The 22,500-nt window shown below is 42.3% G+C and overlaps 1 long non-coding RNA gene across 1 annotated transcript; it reads right to left on the bottom strand.

Annotated features, from left to right (window-relative positions):
• Nucleotides 1–10,187: 10,187 nt before the first annotated feature.
• On the bottom strand, nt 10,188–20,690 carry LOC102550331 (uncharacterized). The gene is made up of 2 exons (XR_005498394.2): nt 20,522–20,690; nt 10,188–10,690 (listed from the first exon to the last, which is right to left on the bottom strand). It is a non-coding gene; the product is annotated as an uncharacterized LOC102550331 (long non-coding RNA).
• Between the last annotated feature and the right edge of the window lie 1,810 nt (nt 20,691–22,500).

The following is a 22,500-nucleotide window of genomic DNA, read 5'->3' as shown; positions in this document are numbered from 1 at the left end:
GAAATGAGAACTAAACCACTTGCAGTGTTAAAAATAGGCATTCCAAATAATAACCGTTCCACCCTGCATCCTGCTGCTTTGTAGTCATTTCTCTCAGAAACACAATTACCATTTTCTTCATTAATTGATTTTTGTCATGTTAAGTGTTATAAGAATGCTTTAGTTGACTTGAGATGAGGTCTTTCTGTGTAGCCTTAGCTGACCTCGAACTCACTACCTAGACCAAGCTGCCTTCAAACTCACAGAGATCTGCCTGCTTTTGCCTCCCGGTGGTAAAAATCAAAGTTGTACGCCACTATGTCTGGCTTCTTTGTTTTAACTTTTATTACATTTTTATTTATTTTGGGAAGGAGGGCATGCTACAACACATGTGAATTTGTGGAAGTCCTTTTTCCTTCCACCATGTGGGTCCTGGGGATCAAACTTGGATTTTCAAATTTTGTTTATTTTATCTGCATGAGTGTTTCTCCCACAGGTATGTCTGTGTCATATGCATCCTGGAACTTGAGTTATGGATGGTTGTGAACCACCATGTGGGTGCTGGGAATTGAATACTAGTCCTCTGCAAGAACAAGTGCTCCTAACCCCTAAGTCATCTCTCCAGCCCCTGCTGTTATAAGTCCTAATGGTGGCAGGGGGCTGGAGAGATGGCTCAGTGGTTAAGAGCACTGACTGCTCTTCCAGAGGTCCTGAGTTCAAATCCCAGCAACCACATGGCGGCTCACAACCATCTGTAATGGGATCTGATGTCCTCTTCTGGTGTGTCTGGAGATAGCTACAGTGTGCTTATATATCATAAATAAATAAATAAAAAGTCCTAATGGGTACCTATTTCAAAGGAAATTGTTCAAGTTTTCCTTTTTTTCCTCTTAACATGTGATTTCTATGTGTCAAGTTAAGCTGTTTGGCTTCTGTTACAGCTATGTGGCCTTGCTGGCAGTGTAAACAGTAGCAGGGCTTTTCTCCCATAAAATCTTCTATGGGGTTTCTAGGATTCCGGGGTGTCTTTAGGGTTTATTTACAAAGTTGATAAAATGAACTCGAGCCTGATATTGTAGCACTTATGTATAATTCCATAACTCAGGAGATGGAGGCAGAAGGAGCAGAAGTTCGAGGTCAGTCTTGGCTACGAGACAAGTTCAAGGCCAGCCTAGAATGCATGTGATGCTGACTAAGGGGAAAGAAGAAGGAAGAAGAAAAGAAAAAAGGAAGGAAGAAAACAACATAGAAACCTCACAAATCAGATATGCTTTGAGAGTGCTGGAGTTACTTGGTTCATATAAACAATCCTACAATTACGTATAACTTTCAAGGCAACTCTGATTCCATGGGAAAGATTCAGATATAAGCACACATGAGAAAAATGCCTACGTCAACTGTGCTGGCTAGTTTTTTGTTTTGTTTTTTCAAGACAGGGTCTTACTATGTAGTATTGACCGTCCTGGAACTCACTATGCAAACCAGGCTGACCTCAAACTCATAGATCCACCTGTCTCTGCCTCCCAAGTGATGGCATTAAAGGTGTACACTACCATGCCTGACTATGTGCTGACCAGTTTTTATGCCACAGTCATCTGAGAGGCGGGAACCTCAACTGAGGAAATGCCTCCATAAGATCTGGCGGTAAGGAAGACTATAGGGTATAGTTAACCAATTTTCTTAGAGATTGATGGGGGGGGCAGCCCATTGTGGAAGCAGGCTGAGCAAGCCTGTTGTGAGTTTGAAACCAGCCTGGTCTACATAGTGAGTTCCAGTATAGCCAGGACTGCACAGTGAGACCCTGTTTGAAATGAAAAAGCTTAGAAACCAAACAAACAAAAGAAATGATGTCATTCTCCTATAATCCCAGCACTCAAGAGGCAGAAGCAGAATTGTCATCAAATGTTCAAAGTTAGCCTGATCTATATATCAAGTTCTAAGGCAGCCATCACTACATAGGGGGACCCTATCTCAAAAAAAGAAAGAAAGAAAGAAGGAAAGAAAGATAGAAAGATAGAAAGAAAGGAAAGAAAAAAAAGGATTAACAAATAAATAGATCCTGAAAATGCCTGTTTACTTTTATAGGAAAGATGTACTCCCAGACAAGAGTGCTAGTACATACATACAGCATCAGGAGGCTGAAGCAGACCGATTGTGATTGGAGGCCAGACTGGTCCACAGAAGCTAACTTTCTCTCACAGGCGCATAAACCAAAAAAAGAGAAGAAAGATATACTCCCTTCTTTGGCAGAATTTAGCATTTACAAAAAGGAAGATTGGGAATGTTACCTGAGTACTAGAAGTTATTTAGGTATTTAGGGGTCTGTGAGGAGACTCTAGGCTCTAAAAAAGGGAATGTTGTACTCAGGAAACAGCCAGGCAGATTTCTGTAAATTCAAGGCTATACTCATCTACATAGTGAAGTCTAAGTCAGCCAGGGATACACAACACAGTGAGACCCTGGTTTTTTTTTGGGGGGGGGTGTTAATTCTCTCCAAAGGAGATATTCAGCTTCCTTAACCTTAATCTTGTTAGATGTTCAAAAACCAATACTGGGTTAATCCATGGGATTGATGGGGCGTGGCTAATCCCATTGAAGCAATGGGAACAGTGATACAGCGAGAGAACATGTGGCAGTTTGCCATGCATCAGAAGTAAGGATTTGGAGCTTTATCTCACAGGGGCTCGGCCATCCCAGACTGATCAGTTCTATTTCTTTCTTTTCTAAATAATTCTGATTCAGGGCCGCTATTATGGTCAAGGATTGATGTACTCGATTCTTTGCAAAATGATTTCCATCGTTCCTCTCCCTGTATCCATACCTTAATTAATCCCCTTCACTACCTTGTTCTTTACTCTAGATAACGTGATAACAAACATGAGATTTGAAAAGAATATTAGAATATTAGAGTTGTACCTGGAGTCTATGCAGCTATCACCATATAAGAAGGCCAGGGTAGCCTGTCAGAGACATGTCACCCAGTCACTCATTACCCAGTAGTCTAACACGTTTCTCATGTGTGTAACTGATGCACAAGAGATCAATAGATGTTGTTGCTGTTGTCGTTGTTGTTGTCGTTGTTGTTGTTTGGAAACAGAATCTCACTATGTAACCCAAGCTGGCTTGGAACTCCTTATATAGATAGACAAGACTAGCCTCAGACTCATAGAGATCCACATGCCTCTGCCTCTTGAGTGCTGGCATTAAAGGCTAGCACCACCGTGCCTGGCAAGACCAATAGGTTCTATGAATTCACACTCACTAGAGTAAAACAGAAAAACAGAAATAAGAAAATATTGTTCTGGTCATAATATAATATAGTCAGTATGGTTATTGGTTTCTTGATTCCTAAATTTTTCTCCGTGCATATTATTATCATTACGGTTGTAAGTATGTTATTGCATTTTATTTATTTATTTTGTGTGTGGGCACTTAGGCACCATGCTGCACATGTGCAGAGGTGAGAAGACAACTTGTGGGAGTCAGTTCTCTCCTTCCACGTTTATGTGGGTTTGGAGAGGATCAAACTCAGGTTGTCAGGCTTGGTAGCAAGTGCCTTTACCCATTGAGTCCTGTCACTAGCCTATAGTCATTCTTTATAGATAATTGTATATCCTGATTTTTAATCTATACTAATCAAGTGTGTTTCTCCTAAACTACTCTTCAAATGGTCCGCTTTTTTAAAACATTTATTTATTTTATGTATATGAGTACACTGTAGCTGTCTTCAGGCACACCAGAAAGGGCATCAGATCTCATTACAGATGGGTGTGAGCCACCATGTGGTTGCTGGGAATTGAACTCAGGACCTCTGGGAGAACAGTCAGTGCTCTTAGCCACTGAACCATCGCTCCAGTCCCAAATAGTCCACTTTTAATGCACAGATAATAGTCCATTTGGTGAAAATGAACTATTTCTCCACAGTTGTTGGGCAATTAGGTGTATGACATAATAAACTTCCTCCTATTCATAAAGGTCCTTCCAAAATTAGGATTTCTTTCTTCAAAAGGGTCTCAGTGAGCAAGGCATTTGGATGAAAAACTGTAAGCATTTTCTATTAGTTACTTTTGCATCCCTATGACCACAGTGCCTGATAGAAATAACTCATGGCGGGGGAAAAAAAACTGATCTGCCACAGCGTTTGAATCAAGACAGCAGGATCCAAGTAGAAGACAGCTACTTATGTCACAGGGAACCAAGAAGAGGAGAGTGAGGCTCAAACCAGCGGCTGGGCATATTATTTAGAGTCCCACTCCTAGTGACTACTCCTGCAACCAGGCCATAGCTCTCAACATTTCCAGAACCTCTGAAAACAGCACCACCAGCTGGGGGCCAAGCATTCAAAAGATGAACCTATGAGACACATTTCTGGTTCAAATGACAACAAATCTCACTTGGGCCAACATATACTTACAAAAAAAAAATATAAAGGGTTTCATAATAATTTACGTACCCATAATAATCATTTACACCCCATTGTCTGAATGCTCTTTCTGCTTTCTTTCTTTCTTTTCTTCCTTCCTTCCTTCCTTCCTTCTTTCCTTCCTTCCTTCCTTGCTTCCTTTCTTTCTTTTCTTTCTTTCAAGATAGGGTCTTGCTATGCAGCTCTGGCTGGCCTAGAACTCCCTATGTAGATAGATCAGATTGGTCTCAAACTTAGAGATGCCTAGCTCTGACTCCCAGGAGCTGGAATTAAAGGCATGTACTACCACACCTGACCCATCTCTTACTTTGTAAAAAAGAAAATTTAGTTTTTTATTGCATTTTATCTGTTTACTGTGTATGTATCAATGTCCATGCCTAAACCCATGTTCATGCAAATATGTGTGTGTGTGTGTGTGTGTGTGTGTGTGTGTGTGTGTGTAGGCATGTGCATTCCATAGCACGCATGTGACAATGAGATGATAATGTGTAGGACTTGACTCTCTCCTACCTTGTGTGTCCTAGTGATTGAACTCAGGTCATCATGCTTGGCAGCCCATGATTTTGCCCACTGAGCCATCTCACAGGTCCCATCTCTTGTTTTGTTAAGGCAGGTTCTAACTGTGAAACCCCCTCCACACCCCAGCCTCAAACTTGAAGAAATTCTTGACTCAACCTCACAGGCACTGAGATTACAGGTGTAATTAATGTAATTATTTAATGTAATTAATTATAAATGTATTAAATTTGGTGTAAAGGGATAATTATTTCTCCAATAATTAATAAGTTTAAAAAAAATAGAAAGTTGTGTTTTTCCAGCCTATCAAAACACTAGGTGAGCTGATTTTTTTTTTTAATTTTGATTAAGTTTAGGGTTTGGTTATGTAAGCCAGAGTCTTATTTACCTGAGGCTAGCCTTGAACCTCTGGCTCTTCTGCTCCTACCGCCTGCATGCTGGAATAACATGGGTGCACAAGCACACCCACCTTGGGTTTGGTTTGTTTGTTTCTGTGGTGGTTTGTATGTGTGGCCCAAGGAGTGCCACTATTAGAAGGTGTGGCCTTGTTGGAGTAGGTGTGTCACTGTGGGCGTGGGCTTAAGACCCTCATCCTAGCTGCCTAGAAACCAGTCTTCTGCTAGCCGCCTTCAGATGAGTACACGCTCCTCCTGCACCATGCCTGCCTGGATGCTGTTGTGCTCCCGCCTTGATAATAATGGATGGACTTGAACCTGTAAGCCAGCCCCAATTAAATTCTGTCCTTTATAAGACTTGCCTTGGTCATGGTGTCTGTTCACAGCAATAAAGCCCCAACTAAGACAGTTTGTTTTCTTCATTTTGTTTTGTTTCAAGACAGGGTTCCTCTGTGTATTCCTGGCTGTCCTGGAACTCGCTGTGCAGACGCCACTTTAGCCGGGAACTCACAGAGATCCACCTACCTCTGCCTCCTGAGTGCTGGGATTCAACCTATTGCCCAGCTGGTTTCTTTTTTGTAACTAAATTTTCTATTTTTGAAATTAAAATAGTTATATCATTTTGTCCTTCCTTTTCTCCCCACATCCCCTCCTATATACCCCTCCTTTTCTCTCTCAAACTCATCATCTTTTTTTTTCAGCTTGATTTCTTAAAATAATTTTCTTCATATGATTCACACAATAGCTGTTTCCAAATTTGTTCCTATAGAGGAAGTGTCTGGAAATAGCTATCTGTTTAAATCTCTGCTTGCACAACTATGTACAAACACTAAAAGAGTGCCAATTGTCCATTTCTCAAAGTAGGCATGTCGACATGGGAGATTACTGGTTGAGGCCTAAACTCTCCCCTCCACTAGTCCTGACTAGGAAATTCACATCACAATGTTGAACCGATTTGCAGATAATTACCTTAAATCATGGAGATCTTTGCCTAAAAATAATTTAGAGTTGGGGCTCTGAGAACATACCTCTGTGGTAGAATATTTGCCTAGCGTGCACAGGCCCTGGGTTCAATCCTCAGCAGCATACAGTCCCATATCAGAGAGTGTAAATGTACTAACAGGTTAAACTAAATGGCAGCCTCTGCTCATATAACGAAATAGCAATTGAAGGAGAAAATGCCTCTGGGCATGGTGGCGCACACACCTTTAATCCCAGCACTCAAGAGGCAGACACAGCCTGGTCTACAGAGTGAGTTCTATGGACTGCCAGGGCTCCACAGAGAAACCCTGTCTCAGAGGACAACAAAGAAGAGGAGGAAGAGGAAGAGGAGGAGGAGTCATTAAAAGACTCTTCTTCATTGGACATAATAACACACACCTATTTCAGCATTTTGGAGGAAGAACCACTGGGATCTCTATGAGTTTGAAGCCAGCCTGATCTATATAGTGAATTATATATAGTTCAGCCAGGGCTACACAGAGGCCCTGTCTCAAAAAAAAAATCCCTCTTTGTATGAACATGTCTGAATTAAACACATCATTTTGCATATGCTAATATAAGACAGATCATACAGTTTATATCTCTTTAGATATAGCTTTAATTTATAGCTTGTTAATCAGTTATGTGTATCAGAAATGTATAGTCACTTAATATTAATACATTGTACTTTTTATAGATCCCTTTTTGATTTGTTAAAGATTTTGTTTTTAATTGTGTGTGTGTGTGTGTGTGTGTGTGTGTGTGTACTTGTGAGTGCAGGTACTACCTGTGGAGCCCAGGAGAGGGCATTAGAGTCCTTGCAGCAACTGCTATGGGCAATTGTGAACCACCTGGCATGCTGGGAACCAAACTCTGACTTCTCTGTAAGAACAATACATGCTCGTAACCACTAAGCCATCTCTTCAGCTCTTTTTTTTTATAAGTGGAGGTGGGAGGATTGAGACAGTCTCACTGTAGTCCAGGCTGCCTAGTAGTGCCAGGGAAATGTTAAGCGATCCCCAAGAAACCAGTCAGGAGCTGATCTGATGTAACTCACAGCAGGGTCTTTATACTATTCAAACTAGCTGCCCGCCCCCACCATGTACCGCTGTCATGCAGGATGGGTTTGGGGGGGGGACCCGAATGTCTATCAGGACAAGAATTTATAGTAAGCAGCCAGCAGGGACTACATGTGCAAGCTACTGTGGCCTTTAACGTAATTGACTGGTGCTGGGAGTCATATCATAAACTTAATTTCTGCTCGAGGGCAACTTGGAAACTAATGCCTGTTAGTTTACCTAAGTTCAAACTTAGGTCATGTTCTCTAAAACGGAGTCTGAACTTAAAAGATTTGGCATCTCAGCCTGCATTCACTGTATAACCCACACTAGCCTCACCCTCATGGCAATCCTCCTGCTTCAGCCTCCCAAGTACTGAAATTACAATCATGAGCCACTATACATGGTTGAAAAGATCCTCTTATACAGTATTTCTCTAATAAACCATTTCGCACTTCTCTCCTGCTACCACCCTGTGGTAGTTTGAATAAGAATGCCCCCCATAGCCTCATGTGTTTGAATGCTTGGCACATACAGCATGGCACTATTAGGAGGTGTGACCTTGTTGGAGTAGGTGTGGTTTTGTTGGAGGAAGCGTGTCACTGTGGGAGTGAGCTTAGAGGTCTCCTCCTATGCTCAAGCTATGCCTTCTGCTATCTCTGGATCAAGACGTAGAACTCTCAGCTCCTCCAGCATCATCATGTCTGCCTGTGTACTGTCATACTTCCCACCATGATGATAACAGACTGAACCTCTGAAACTGTAAGCCAGCCCCAATTAAATGTTGTCCTTTATAAGAATTGCCTTGGTCATGGTGTCTGCTCACAGCAATGAAACCCCAACTAAGACAGAATGAGGGAGTGCCCTTTCTTTCTCTTCTTTTTTTTTTTTCCTCATCCCGTAAATCTTTACTCTCTGCCATGGAATAGGCACATGGGTACTAAATTGTAAAGAAGGCCCCAAGTTTTGCTAGTATTGGACACATTCTGCCAAAGGATACTGTCAAAAATAAACATTAACAAAGAGAAATTCTTCCCAATGTGGTCAGTACCTGAAAGAAAGTAGAGGGTTACATTGAACTAGAAAGTAATAGAAAGGAATGCCAAATTAGATTGGGTGTTGATCAAGGTCTAACTAGGAGAGCGATGTTTAAGCTGATACTTGAAGGAAAAGGAATGCAAGGGTTAAGGCTACCGAGAAGCTGAAAACGGAAAATCAATTCGTAGCTCCTGAAGTAGAACAAATAATTGGCAAGTTCAGTGAACTGAAAAACCAAAATGTTCTTGGTTCTGAAGCAAGGAGAAATTCAGCATGAAATGTACCTGATACACAAGGATGTGTCCAATCACGTGGTAGCCCAGAGACTCCACTTAAATGAGTCTGCCATTAGAAAAAGGGAAGAGAAATCATCCAACTTTCCTTGGTGCTTTGTGGAGAGTGGATTAGAAGGATAATGGTGGAAAGAAAGAATAGTACTCAGTCTAAAGATAACGGTGGTTGGGACTAGGCCAAAGACTATGGAGATGGAAAAAAAGGGCTGAGGATGGAGCTCAACAATAGAGCACTTGCCTACCATGAGCAAGGGCCAGGCTTTTAGCCCTAGCACTGGAAAACAAAAGAAAAAGATTGAAGTGGACAGAATCTGGCGAGCTTGAGGCACATTTTACAGGTACACTCACATCTCTCCTGTCCTTCCCACACCTGACCCTGAGTCCCCCATTCCCCCACATCCTCTGTCCTTCCCAGTTCCCTCCCTCCATCTTCCTCTGATGACTACTTTATCCCCCCTTCTGAGTGAGATTCAAGCTTCCTCACTTGGGCCTTCTTTCTTGTTTAGCTTCTTTGGGCCTGTGGAGTGAAGCATGGTGCCTGCATTTTATGGCTAACATTCACTTATAAGTGGATACACATGCATGTCCTTTTAGGTCTGGATTACCTCACTCAGGATGAGATTTTCAAGTTCCATCCACTTGCTTGCAAAGGTCATGATGCCAGACAGAGTCTTACTATGTGGCCCTGGCTGTCCTGGAACTCACCTGTAGTCCAAGATGACCTCAAACTCAGAGATCTACCTGCCTCTGCCTCCCAAGTGCTGGGATTAAAGGTGTATGGAACTACCATGTGGCTTGATTCTTTATTGAAAGATTTGCATGATAGCACGCTTCTGCGACCTCAGCACTTAGGAGATGGAGGCAGGAGGGCCAATGTCAGACTTGGATACGTAGTGAGTGTAAAGCCAGTCTGGGCTACATGAGATCTTTTCTAAAAAAAAAAAAAAAAAGTAAACAAAGCAAAACAGAAATTGCTTTTAAAATCCACAGTCACTGAATAGTAATAAGCTCTTTTGTTTGTGTGTTTGTTTTTATTTTTTGAGACAGGGTCTCACTGTGTAGCCCTGGCAGACCCTGATTAATAGTATAGATCAGGCTGGCCTTGAACTCATGGCAATTCTTCTGCCTCTGACTTCAAAGTTCTGGGATTATAGATTCGGATCACCAGGCCTGGCTCACTGTTTCCATTTGGTTTGCTTTGCTTTGCTTTGCTTTGGGTGCATTTTTTCTTTGATTCTTTGATTTTTTTTCTTTTAATAATAGTTTTATTTACATTGTGTTTATCAACAATTTTACCTATTTTCTAGTAATGATACAATTTTTCTTTCTTCATGGCAGAACAATTTATCGATTTTGGAGTTGATCTCTAGTGGCTCAATTTGGCTCAAATTCTCAAAATTTCTATATCAATTGTCCTTTATATCATACTGTTTTGTAGATGTCATTATTAGGGTTGTAATCATGTATCACATGGCCAGCAAATATTTATTTTATAACAAAATAATAATGTATGGTACTAGTTTTTATTTTCATTAAATTTTTACAAACTGAAGGACAAAAATGATTTTAAAATTAATATTAAAAAATATAATGCAAGGTAGCATGAGAGAGTGAGAATACAGTAGCACAGGAAGCATTCCACTGGACTTGCAGCTACCATTTTCTATAGTTCAGAATCTGCAGGACATGAAGAAAAGTTGCTGCTTTTGCCAAGTGCTCAGGACTGAGTCTTCTCGCAGGGCCCTCTCCAGACTGGCAGACAGGGAATGTATCAGTTTCTCTCTAAATTCTTGACCAAGGAAGACACAGAGTATTGGGTTGAGACAGCTGTTGAAGGAGGCCAGTGTACTTGCTGGGTTCAACAATATGTGGATGCTATTCGGTGTCTCCTTATTCCAGATATTACCTGGAGCTTTCAGGACACAGAAACCCAGGAGCAGTCTGGGAGAAGATCCATCCGATTTCTGCACACACCTGGAGCTGCCCCGGTCCATGGAGGTAGAAAATCTGTAAAGGTACAGCATGGAATCTTTTTTTTTCTTTTTTTTTTTCTTCTTTTTTCTTTTTTTCGGAGCTGGGGACCGAACCCAGGGCCTTGTGCTTGCTAAGCAAGCGCTCTACCACTGAGCTAAATCCCCAACCCCAGCATGGAATCTTAACATCACCTGCCATGTTGTCTACCAGCTACTCTCTCAGTTCTTTGATTTTTAATACATAGAGCCATGTATGCTATGCTGGCCTCGAACCAAGGATGACCTTGGACTTCTGATCATCTTGCCTCTACTTCCCAAGTGCAAAATTATAAGCATATGCCACCATAGTCAGATTTATTTGCTTTTTTCTAAAGACTTATTTATTTTATGTATGAGTACACTGTAGCTGTCTTCAGACACACCAGAAGAGGGCATCAGATCCCATTACAGATGGTTATGAGCCACCATGTGGTTGCTGGGAATTGAACTCAGGACCCCTGGAAGAGCAGTCAATGCTCTTAACCGCCGAGCCATCTCTCCAGCCCAATTTATTTGCTTTTAAATAGTAAAAATAATCATTTCATTATCCCTGTATGAAAATGGTAAAAAGATAGGTATGGTATCCTAGAAAGAGGATTTTATACTGCCAGCTGTAATTTAGATTTATAGTAATTACTCTGAAGGTATTAGATGAAGCGGATAGTTATAACTGGATGACTGATAACAAGATTAGACTCATAATATCTGATCTCTAAAAATAACGTTTTAAAGAGAAATCGCTTATGGGTACAATGTAAACAGTAGAGTCAAGGGCGTCTCCAATGTTTTAGCTGAGCAATTTGTTGATTGACACTGCCCCACACAGGGATAAAGACAACTGAACAGGGGTTAGGGATTCGCTCAGTGGTAGACCGCTTGCCTAGCAAGCGCAAGGCCCTGGGTTCGGTCCCCAGCTCCGAAGGAAAAAAAAAGACAACTGAACAAGGTTCGAGGTGACGTTTCTGTGTAAGTATTAAGGACTCAGTTCTAGATTGGATGGCAGAAGACAAAGAAAGAAAAAGAAAATGCATCTAGACCGTGGTGGTGCAAGCCTTTAACTCCAGCCCTCGGGAGGCAGAGGCGGGCAAATCTCTGAGTTCGAGGCCAGCCTGCTCTACAGAGTGAGTTCCAGGACAGCCAGGGCTACACAGAGAAACCCTGTCTCAAAACTAAAATAACTCCAAATTAATGGTGACTTCGGGCAGGGCACCTGCCTCACTGAGATAGCCTCTGCTAAGTTGCCCCCTCTCCAGGAAATATCCTCTCAGTCACATTTCTGATGGCAACCCCACTTAAACTCGGGGGCTTACATACACACACACACACACAGAGAGAGAGAGAGAGAGAGAGAGAGAGAGAGAGAGAGAGAGAGAGAGATGAAAATCGGAGGAAGACTTGTTGGGGGATTCAGTGGGAGAAAGAGTGGCGATGAGATGGGGCAGTAGGGAGGAACGGAACTGAAGTCCATTATGTGGATGTGTAAAGCTGCCCAAGACTAAAAACAATTTGTAAAAAAACTATCAAACACATAGGAGGCAAGTTCTTTAACTTGCTGATATAATAATGGGCTGTTACATTAAGACAATAAATAAGAAAATGAGCCAGTTCTGGTAGCACACACCTTTAATCCTAGAGCTCAAGAAGTAGAGGCAGGAGGATCTCTGTGAGTTAGAGGCCAACATTGTTACACACAGATAGACCTTTTCTCAAAAATAAAATAAATAAAACAAAATGAATTCCAAATTCGTGGCTAAAAAATAAATGTTAGAAAAGAAAGAAGTGTGTGTGTGTGTGTGTGTGTGTGTGTGTGTGTGTGTGTGTATGTGTGTGTGTAGGAAATCAATCCTCTAAAAATAGGCAGGCATAATGGCATATGCCTGTAAGGCCAGGACTCAGAAGGCAGAGGCAGGAGGTTCAATAGTTCAAATCATCATTGGCTACCTTGTGAACTCAAAGCTAGCCTCAGCTACATAGGACCCTGACTCTAAAACGGGGAGAGCAGTTGGAAATACAGCCCAGTGGCAGTGAACTTGCTCAATACGCACAGCACCCGGGGTTTGATCTTCAGTACTAACGTGGAGGGAACGTCATTTAAAACTACAGAGAGGGGGTTGTGGATTTAGCTCAGTGGTAGAGCGCTTGCCTAGCAAGCGCAAGGCCCTGGGTTCGGCCCCCAGCTCCGAAAAAAAAAAAGAAAAAAAAACTACAGAGAGAAGAAGACTGAAGCTAGGATCATATACACTGTAGTAACTTATGATAAAGGTAGGAGATACCTTATTTTTTAAGACATTCTCTCCCAGTTCCAAGCCTATGTTCTCTCTGGGAATGTTTGTTTTGTCAGGTCCTCATGACTATGCTCGGCCAGGAGAGGGCGCTAGAGGGAGACTAGTAACCTGGACACTAAAACTAAAAGACTTGCGTCTGACTTGCTTTCTCTACCTTGGTCTAAGTGCTCCCCTTTTTTTTTTTTTTTTTTTTTTTTTTTTTTTTTTTTTTTTTTTTTTTTTATTTGCCTTTCCGGGTTTTGATCTTCCGCAGATAGAACTCCAAGCTCTTTGCCTTCGAGCACATAGCCATCTACTCTGCCACACTGGCCTGGTCTTGAGGCAATACAGGCGAGAAGCTTGCCTTGCTGGAACTGCTCCTCCAGAAGACTGCTGATTTGGGCATTCTTTTTCCTTTCACTCCCTTCCTTAGGGGCTTTCCCTATTTTAGTCTAAGTGGTTCCTTCCTTAGGGTGAGAGCATCTATCCCTGAGGTCGGGGTCCAAAACCCTCTACTCCTAAGTTTCTAAGCTTTAATGATTCCAGTATCTTCCTCTTATTCACTTGTGACACCTTAGAATTCTCATTTTACCCTCTCCTACTTAAAAATGTACATTAAATGATGTGTGCCTGGAATGGCAAAATGGCTCAGCAGGTAAATTAGCTGCTGCCAGAGCTGAGGATCTGATTCTGCTCCCTGAATCCTGTATAATAAAGGCAGAAGTAGCCAGGCATGATGGTGCACATCTGTTATTCCAGCACTCAGGACAGTCCACCTGAACTACGTAGTAAGTTCTCAGACAGTCAAGGCTACATACAAAGATCCTGTCTCATGAACAAACAAACAAAAAAGATGGGAGGAGAGAACCTAACTGTGGCACAGGCTTGGAGAGATGGCTCAATGGTTAAGAGCAACAACTGCTCTTCCAGAGGACCTGAGTTCAATTCCCAGCAACCACATGGTGGCTCACAAACATCTGTAATGGGATCTGGTGTGTCTGAAGACAGCTACAGTGTACTTGTATACATATAATAAATAAATAAATATTTAAAAATAAATAACTTACAAAAGTATGTGACTAGTGTGATTTCTGCCTCATTAGAACCCCTGGTTAATACAGTCTTGAAAAAAAATATATATATATATAATATCAACAGGTGCCGTGTATGACTGTGGATGTGAAACCCTAAGTCATCTCAGAGTCAAAGCAGTTAAGGTATGGCCTGTAGCCTCAACCTGGACTATCAAGGTGGAGTAGGCCTAGTTTGCCAAACCATTTGTCCATTCGTTTAATATGTTCTTACATTGATCTAGTCAGAAAGCGGGGAGGCAATAGTGACCCAAATTAGAGAAGCCTGATGTTATCCTAACAGTCGCTTAACCACATACCCTATGAGAGCTTCTAACGAGATATGAGGCCTAGTAAGGCAGGTAATGGAAAACGTACCTGAAGAACTCTTGGACTGAAGATACATTTATAAAGGTACATAGGAATATATATATATAATATATATATATTATATATATATATCTTTCTAAGTGAGGAAAAGTAAGGGCTCATGAAAAAAGCCATTTGCTGGGAGGGAGCATAGATCATAAGAAAAATCGAGAGGCCAGTTTAGCAAACTGGACCTAGGGGCTGGACCTAGGCCTCCCTGAACACATGTAGCAGATGTGAACTTGGTCTTCATGTGGGTCCCGAACAACTGGAGCGGGGGCTGTCCCTGAGTCTGTTGCCTGCCTGTGGATCCAGTTCTCCAACTGGGCCACTTTCTCTGGTTCAATGGGAGTGGAACTGCCTAGTCTTGCAGTGATTTGTTGTGCAGGGGAGGGGGTACCCAAGGGGGCTCCCCCTTCTCAAAGGAGAAGAGGGGAGGGAAATGGGGGAGGACCTGTATGAGGGGAGAATGGGAGGAGAGGGGGGGTCTGATATTAGGGTGTAAAGTGAACATATAAATCATTTTTATTGATTATTTTATTTATTTACATTTCAAATGTTATCCCCTTTCCCAGTTTCCCCTCCTCAAACCCCCTATCCCATCCCACCTCCCCCTGCTTCTGTGAGGGTGATCCCTCACCCACTCACCCACCCACTCCTGCCTCACTACCCTAGCATTCCCCTAGGTAAACAATTTTTTTAAAAATTTAAAAAATATATCCATAGCACCATTATTTATGATCACTCCAAGCTTTAAAAAAAAAACTAAAATACCTACCAACTGAATGGTTAGACAAAATGTAGTATTAAGAAAATCTGGATAAGCTCACACCTTTGATGGAGCACTCGGGAGGCAGAGGCAGGCAGGTCTCGGAGTTCTATTAAGCCAGCCTGACTTACAGAACAAGTTCCAGGACAGTCAGAGCTACACATAGAAACCCTGTCTCAAAACATTAAAGAAGTGGAGGAGGAAGAGGAAGAAGAGGAAGAGGAAAGAAGAAGGAGGAGGAGAAGAAGGAGAAGAGGAAGACCACGACGACAACAATGACCTAGATAAATCTAGATTAATGGTTCTTCTCTGTACTTACTAGCTTTTTATTTTCCTGTGTGTGCACATGTATGTGTGCATGTGCTCACAGAGCTGGAAGATGGCATCATATTCCCTAAAACTTGAGTTGTTTAATGGTTGTAATCATGTTGTAAACCACCTGATTTGGGTTCTGGGAACCGAACCTGGTTCCTCTGAAAGAGCAGAAAGAGCTCTTAACTGTTGAGCCATCTCTCCAGTCCCTAGGTTTGGTTTTCTGAGGCAGACTCTCGTGTAGCCCAGGGTGTGCTACAATTCACTAAACAGTAAGGTATGACCTTAATCCTCTTGCTTCTTGCCTCTACCTCCCAAGTGCTGGGATTACAGGTACAGCTCTCATATACCAGCTTGGGGCGTGGGGGCAAAAACTAGGTAGGGTGGAGAGATGGCTCAGTGGTTAAGAGCACTGACTGCTCTTCCAGAGGTCCTGAGTTCAAATCCCAGTCACCACATGGTGGCTCACAACTATCTGTAATGGGATCTGATGCCCTCTTCTGGAGTGTCTGATTGAAGTATATTTAGGTGTGTTTTAAGTTCTATTCTCTTCTTTTTTCTTTTTTTTTTTTCTTTTTTTCGGAGCTGGGGACCGAACCCAGGGCCTTACGCTTGCTAGGCAAGCGCTTTACCACTGAGCTAAATCCCCAACCCCCTTTAAGTTCTATTCTCAATATCTATTTATGTAACACATTAAAAGAAAAATGTCCACCTGTAATGTAGTCATATATGCCAGGAGTCCCAAGCTTTTATCTATGCATATGGTTTTATTGAGTAAGAACATACTGAATCCTGAACATTTTTTACCATTTCTTCACTACATATTCAAACAATTACAATGGGTGGTAGAAAAATCTAAAAGATGCTTTGAAGAAAGACCTCAGAGGCCTCGCTGAGAGTAGGGTTCCTGTTATCTCACTTTACAAAACACATCCAACCATTTTGCCATGAATTCTGTGGTCCAGGAGGCTATAGTTGAGTGGGGGAGGTGACATGAACACGCCCCAAAAACGTTTTAATGAAGGTAAAAAATAAGAAATACAGGCTGGGGATTTAGCGCAGTGGTAGAGCGCTTACCTAGGAAGCGCAAGGCCCTGGGTTCGGTCCCCAGCTCCGAAAAAAAAAAAAAGAACCAAAAAAAAAAAGAAATACAAAAAAAAAATTCTGTAAAAGTAGGTGAGCTCATTTGTATGACTCCTGTTGCCTTTTCAAGATTCTGCCTACCCAGGCTGAGTCATCTCTATCTGTGGCATCTCTTTAAATGTTGCTGTGAGGGGCTGACTCAGTGGCTAAGAATGCACACGCTCCTTGCCTAAGGACTGAGTGCAGTGTCCTGCAACCACTTTAGACAGCTCACAAAGTCCAGAGATTCCAAACTCCAGTCTTAAGCTGTAATTCCAGGCTCAGTGGCATTCAGCACCCCCAGCCTCCGTGGTGCCTCTAGCCTACATATATACCAGCAGTTTCTGCAGGCATCTGAACCCACGTGCACAAACACAAACACTCAAAGAGATTTATATTTCAAAAGGCGTCTGATGGCGCACACCTTTAATCCCAGCACTTGGGCGTCAGAGGCACATGACTGACTACACAGTGAGTTCAGGTCACCCAAGGCTACACAGTCACACCCTGTCTCCAAAAAAAAAAAAAAGTATGTGTATGGGTGTTTTGCCTGCACGTACATAGGTGTGCCGTGTGCATACCTGATGCCTGAGGAGGCCAGAAGAGAGCTCAGATTCCCTGGAACTGGAATTACAGATGATTATGAGTTACAATGTGGGTTCTGGGATTTGAACCCAGGTCCTCTAGAAGAACAGCCAGTGCTCTTAACCACCGAGTCGCTTCCCCACATTTGGTAATGCATAGCTGTAAGTCTAGAAATTAGGAGGTTAATGCAGTAGGATCACTCCTGGTTTCAGGCTAGATAGGCTACATGGTTGAGTTTGAAGCCAGTCTAGGCTACTAAATAAAACTCTATCAAAATACAAAAGAAGAAGATGAAGGAAAAGGGGGAGAAGGAGGGGAGGGAAAGCAGAGATTGTTGTCACAACAGTTAGCAAATAAGAGCAAAGAAAGTCTCTAGGATCTTTTTTTTTCCCGGAGCTGAGGACCAAACCCAGGGCCTTGCGCTTGCTAGGCAAGCACTCTACCACTGAGCTAAATCCCCAACCCCAAGTCTCTAGGATCTTGACCACAGATGAGAATCCTCTAGACTGCTTTTTTTTTTACCAAGGCCTCAAGCTGGGATTCAGAGCATTTGAGTCAAAATCCAGGGAGAATGACCTAAGCGTCAGCACTTAGAAAAGATCCATTAGGTGATTCCAAAGTTTAAAGGCAACGGAAGAGCACCGTATCAGAAACCTTAAGCTGAAAAAAACAAAAGCCACGTAAAGCACATAGCTGTGATTTACTGATTAACAGTATGCTATTTACAAGCTACACAAAGTCTTTTTTTCTTGGACATCTCTGTCTGTTCAGGCAACTAAAGACAAACAGGTTGGTTAGTCATTTGAACTCCTATCTGTCTGTAAATTATTACTGCCCACTCCAATAGAGTTCGTGGGCTTAAGATGCAAATGGAAACTGTGAGTTCAAAGCAATCAGAAAGTTAATGATTTGGCTTCTTCCGTTGTTATAGAACGATGACTTTGATAACCCTAGGCCTTGTTTTGAAAGCACAGGAGATACCTATCTGTTAGAAACAGTGATTCCAAACTCCAGTCCTTTCATGTACAAATCTGAAATGATAACCACATTTTTAAGACTTTTGGGGGGGTGTATGGAGTGGAGACAGGATCTCTCCGTGTAGCTTAGCCTTATCCTCAGGAGTTCTGCCTTTAACAGCTCAAGTACTGGGATTATAGTGTGTGTGTGTGTGTGTGTGTGTGTGTGTGTGTGTGTGTGTGTATGTGTGTGTCTGTGTGTGTCTGTGTGTGTCTGTATGTCTGTGTGTGTGTGTGTCTGTGTGTTGCTGGGGGTTAAACCCAGGCCTTCTATATGTTCTGTCAAGTTTCATATTCAAAGTTTTCCACGTAGACCAACAGAATTTTTTTGAAAATCATTTCCATTCCAGGACCCAGTACAAGAGTCCATATGGGAAGGCACACAACTGGTTTATTGTTCTTGGGTACGACATCAAAAGTTTCATGAAGGGCTGGAGAAATGGCTCAGCGGTTAAGAGCACTGACTGCTCTTCCAGAGGTCCTGAGTTCAATTCCCAGCAACCACATGGTGGCTCACAACCATCTGTAATGAGATCTGATGCCCTCTTCTGGTGTGTCTGAAGACAGCTACAGTGTACTTATATATAATAAATGAATAAATCTTTTTTAAAAAGTTTTATGAAATTAGTTTGACCTGTTTTATCACTTCGGTAGTTGTTTTCGCTTTTTTTTTTTTTTTTTTTTTTTTTTTTTTTTTTTTTTTTGGAGACAAGGTCTTATGAAGTCCAGACTTGTGTGAAACTCAAAGTGACCCTCCCCAGTGCTGGGATGGCCATATATCCACCATGCCTATCATTTTATCATTTGATTAAAATAATATGTGTTTTTCTTCAGGTTACTAATTTCCCTTTGTTGTGCCATTTGTAGGAACTTGTGGTGCCAGGTCTAAGCTGAGGATATGAAGTACTTAGCATAGTCTAATCCGTAGTCTCGTCAACCTTCTGAATACATGACCTTTGATACAGTTCTTCGCGCTGCACTGACCCCAACCACAAAATTATTTTTTAAGATTTATTAATTATATGTAAGTACACTGTAGCTGTCTTCACCGACATTAAAAAAGCTGGATTGGCAGCACTGGGAAAACAGTGAATCCCTGCAGCTCAATGGTCAACCACTCTAATGATTCTAGTTCACTCAGTGAACTCTAGGTCCAGTGAGAGACTGTGTCTCAGCAACAATACTAGCAAGATGGAGACCAGCTAAGGTATAAGGAAGCCTAGCCCAGTAGGCCTGTTTTCTCAGTTATTTGGGAGCCCGAGGCAAGAGGACTGTAAATTCAAAGCAATCCTCAGTAACTTAGCCAGAGCCTCTCCAAATCGAAATCGGTGCCATGGTGGCAGAACAAACTCAGTTCTACTCCTGGCACTTCAAAACAAATCAAAACACAAAAGCAATTCACCTGGCGTCTCTTACCAGGTTTGAGAGGAAAACTTTCAAAAATATAATTATACTATTGATGTTTTAAAGTATATATTTGTTTACATCTATTTCTTTAGGTCCTGGTTGGTATATTTTAGCTGATATAATTTCTAGTTTACCTGATAGTTTCAGTGAGCTACTTGGTAAAGCAATAAATAAAAATAAGAATAACAGAGCATGTGCCAGCAAGAGGGCTTAATGGATAAAGGAGGCATTTGTGGCGAGATCTGTTAATCTGGGTTAGATTTCCAGAGCCCACACGGTGGAAGAAGAGAATTGACTCCTGAAAGCTGTTCTCTGACCTACAGAAGCACACTTGGACCACCTCCACCCCCACATAACACACACACACATACACACACACACACACACACAGAGAGAGAGAGAGAGAGAGAGAGAGAGAGAGAGAGAGAGAGAGAGAGAGAGAGAGAGAGAGAGAGAATATAACCAGTTTAAAATAGAAAATAATCTTGGCCTTTAATTATAATTTTGTTTCCTCCTCAGAAAATGTATGTTTATACATTACTGCAAATGTGATTTAAATTTTAGATACCTTTACATTTTCATCAAAAGTTCAAGGCCAGCCTTGTCTACATAGCAAATTTCAAGCCACTCAGGGATACATAGAGAGGCTCTGTCTCAAACCCCCCACAAAAATTTTTTTAATTAAAATAGAATCTGCATTAAAGAATATATACCCTTTCTTCTTTTGTTATTGTCTTGAAGTTGGAAGATTAACTTTATTTTTAGCAACTAAAATTATGCTATCAAGTTTTTTAATGTAAAATGAAATTACAGTATCAATTTAGTCTAGATAAGAAGAAGAAAAAAGGAACGTGGAGTAGGAAGAGAGAATGCAGGTGGATGCAGTTTAGGATCAAAAAAATCAAACCGTACCGGCAGGAACAGGCAGAGAAGAGTTAGTAAAAGCTCCCCCGGGCTCCAAGCTGGCTGGCTAAGATTACTAGGAGAGTTTCACTGGCCCCTTTTAGTTCCATCATATCCTCCTTCAGTCTGTCTCAACGTAGAAACTCCTGTGGAGAAAATTCCATTGTGCAATTATGTCCTGCTGCCCTCGGAGTAAAAAGATAAGGGCTTAACCGGGGCCCAGCAGCTGCTCCCACCCACTATGCCGATCTCTCACCCACCACCGGCCATCGCTCACTGAGCTCACCAGGCTCCTCTGGTCGTTTTGTTTGCACCCTGGGAGAACAAAGCAAGCTCTTCCTAGTCATGCCCCGCATGCCTTGGTGGCCATTAAGCTACTTTGCTTGTCAGCAGTCTAGGACACCGTGTTCCACGCAATCAAGGAGCTCTCCTTCCCCTCGGCAGAGGTCTGCTTGACCTCTCAGTAAGGCTTGTCAGATCACCCACAAAATATCCTCTGTCCACTCGTCCTCCCACTCCGTCTCTTTTCTTTCCTTTTCTTTCCTTTTCTTTCTTTATCTCTCTCTCTCTCTCTCTTTTTTTTTTTTTTGAAACCCCATCTCTTGTAGCCCATGCTGGCCTTGATCTCCTTAGGGCGAGAACTACAGCAGTTCACCAGTACCACAGCCCATCTTCATATCCTGTGATGTCACGTTTCCATTCTACTTTCCTCTAGGGTCCTTACAAGGGCCCACCATAGAACAAGCTTCTTTGCTTTGTCCGCCACACCCTATTAGCATGTAAGCCCTACAGGGTAGGCATGTCTTAAAATATTTTGTGTATGAGGATGGAAACCAGAGCCTTGCACCGAGCTACGTACTTAGCCCCACGTGGACAATTTTGTCACTAGATCCTCAGAACCAGAATGTATGTAAGGCTCAGGAGGCAGAGACAGAGACAGGGAGACAGAGAGAGACAGAAGAGAGAGAGTCAAAGACAGAGACAGACAGGACACAGAAAGAGAGAGACAGAAACACAAAAAGAGAGGCAGACAGAGACGCAGAAAGAGACCGAGAAAGAGGCAGAGAGATGTGGAGGAGATTTGCTCAGAAACAGAAGCAGAAAAGAGAGGACAGGACCAAGAGAGGAGGGTAGGTCAGATAAAGTGGAGAGACTGGTTGGAGCTAGATTCTGTTGACTCTGTGACAAGGATTTGCCATTAAGTTAATGAGGCTTCAGGAAGAGCCCTAGCAACCAACTGAAATTTGCCAAACTAACCACTTGAGCTGCGGTCAGCTACAAGTATTGTCTCTCTCCATTTGCTGCTCGACCTTTGCTGCACACGCTGTGGTTGCTTTGTGCTGTGTCTGTTTAGCTAAGCTGAATGCTGTTTCCCAGAATTCCCCGCCCAGTGTGGTTCTGGCTTCTAGAAGCACTCTGTAAGCAGACCAGAAGGAAAAGCTACCCGTGTGTGTGTGTGTGTGTGTGTGTGTGTGTGTGTGTGTGTGTTAACTCTTGAAGCTTAATTCTAGGCACTGGAGCAGCTCTTACAGAGTCACTGTGTCACTGATCTGATCCCTCATTTATGTGGCCTGGGCAGGACTCAGTCCTACAGTCCTACAGTCCCTACAGTTCCCACACACACTCTGTCACTCTTCACCAGTTTTCACAGTGACATTAAGGTTGAAGTCCTGAGGTTCGGTGGTAGAGCACTTGCCTAGCATGCACGAGGCTCCAAGTCCAACTTGCGACATTGGAAAGGAAGTTTAAGTTAGCGTGTCATGCACCATGTTTTCGGCCACCTGGGGAAGCACTGATTATGGTGTGTGTAATTTAATATTCTACACTGGGTTAGAATTACCTTAAAAGGTCACTGTCCTCGCTTAGGAGGAATTTCAAAACAAATACTAAGACAGAGGTTGGGGCTTAGCAGGTAAGTGGGCCTGAGTTTGAACCTCCAGAACCCAAGTCAAAAAACAGCACAGAAGCAGACATGATAGCACACACCC

The sequence above is a fragment of the Rattus norvegicus genome, chromosome X (genome assembly GCF_036323735.1).
Source record: "Rattus norvegicus strain BN/NHsdMcwi chromosome X, GRCr8, whole genome shotgun sequence".
Taxonomy (NCBI): domain Eukaryota; kingdom Metazoa; phylum Chordata; class Mammalia; order Rodentia; family Muridae; genus Rattus; species Rattus norvegicus.
Note: the sequence above shows the minus strand (reverse complement) of the source record. Positions and strands in the feature narration are given on the sequence as shown.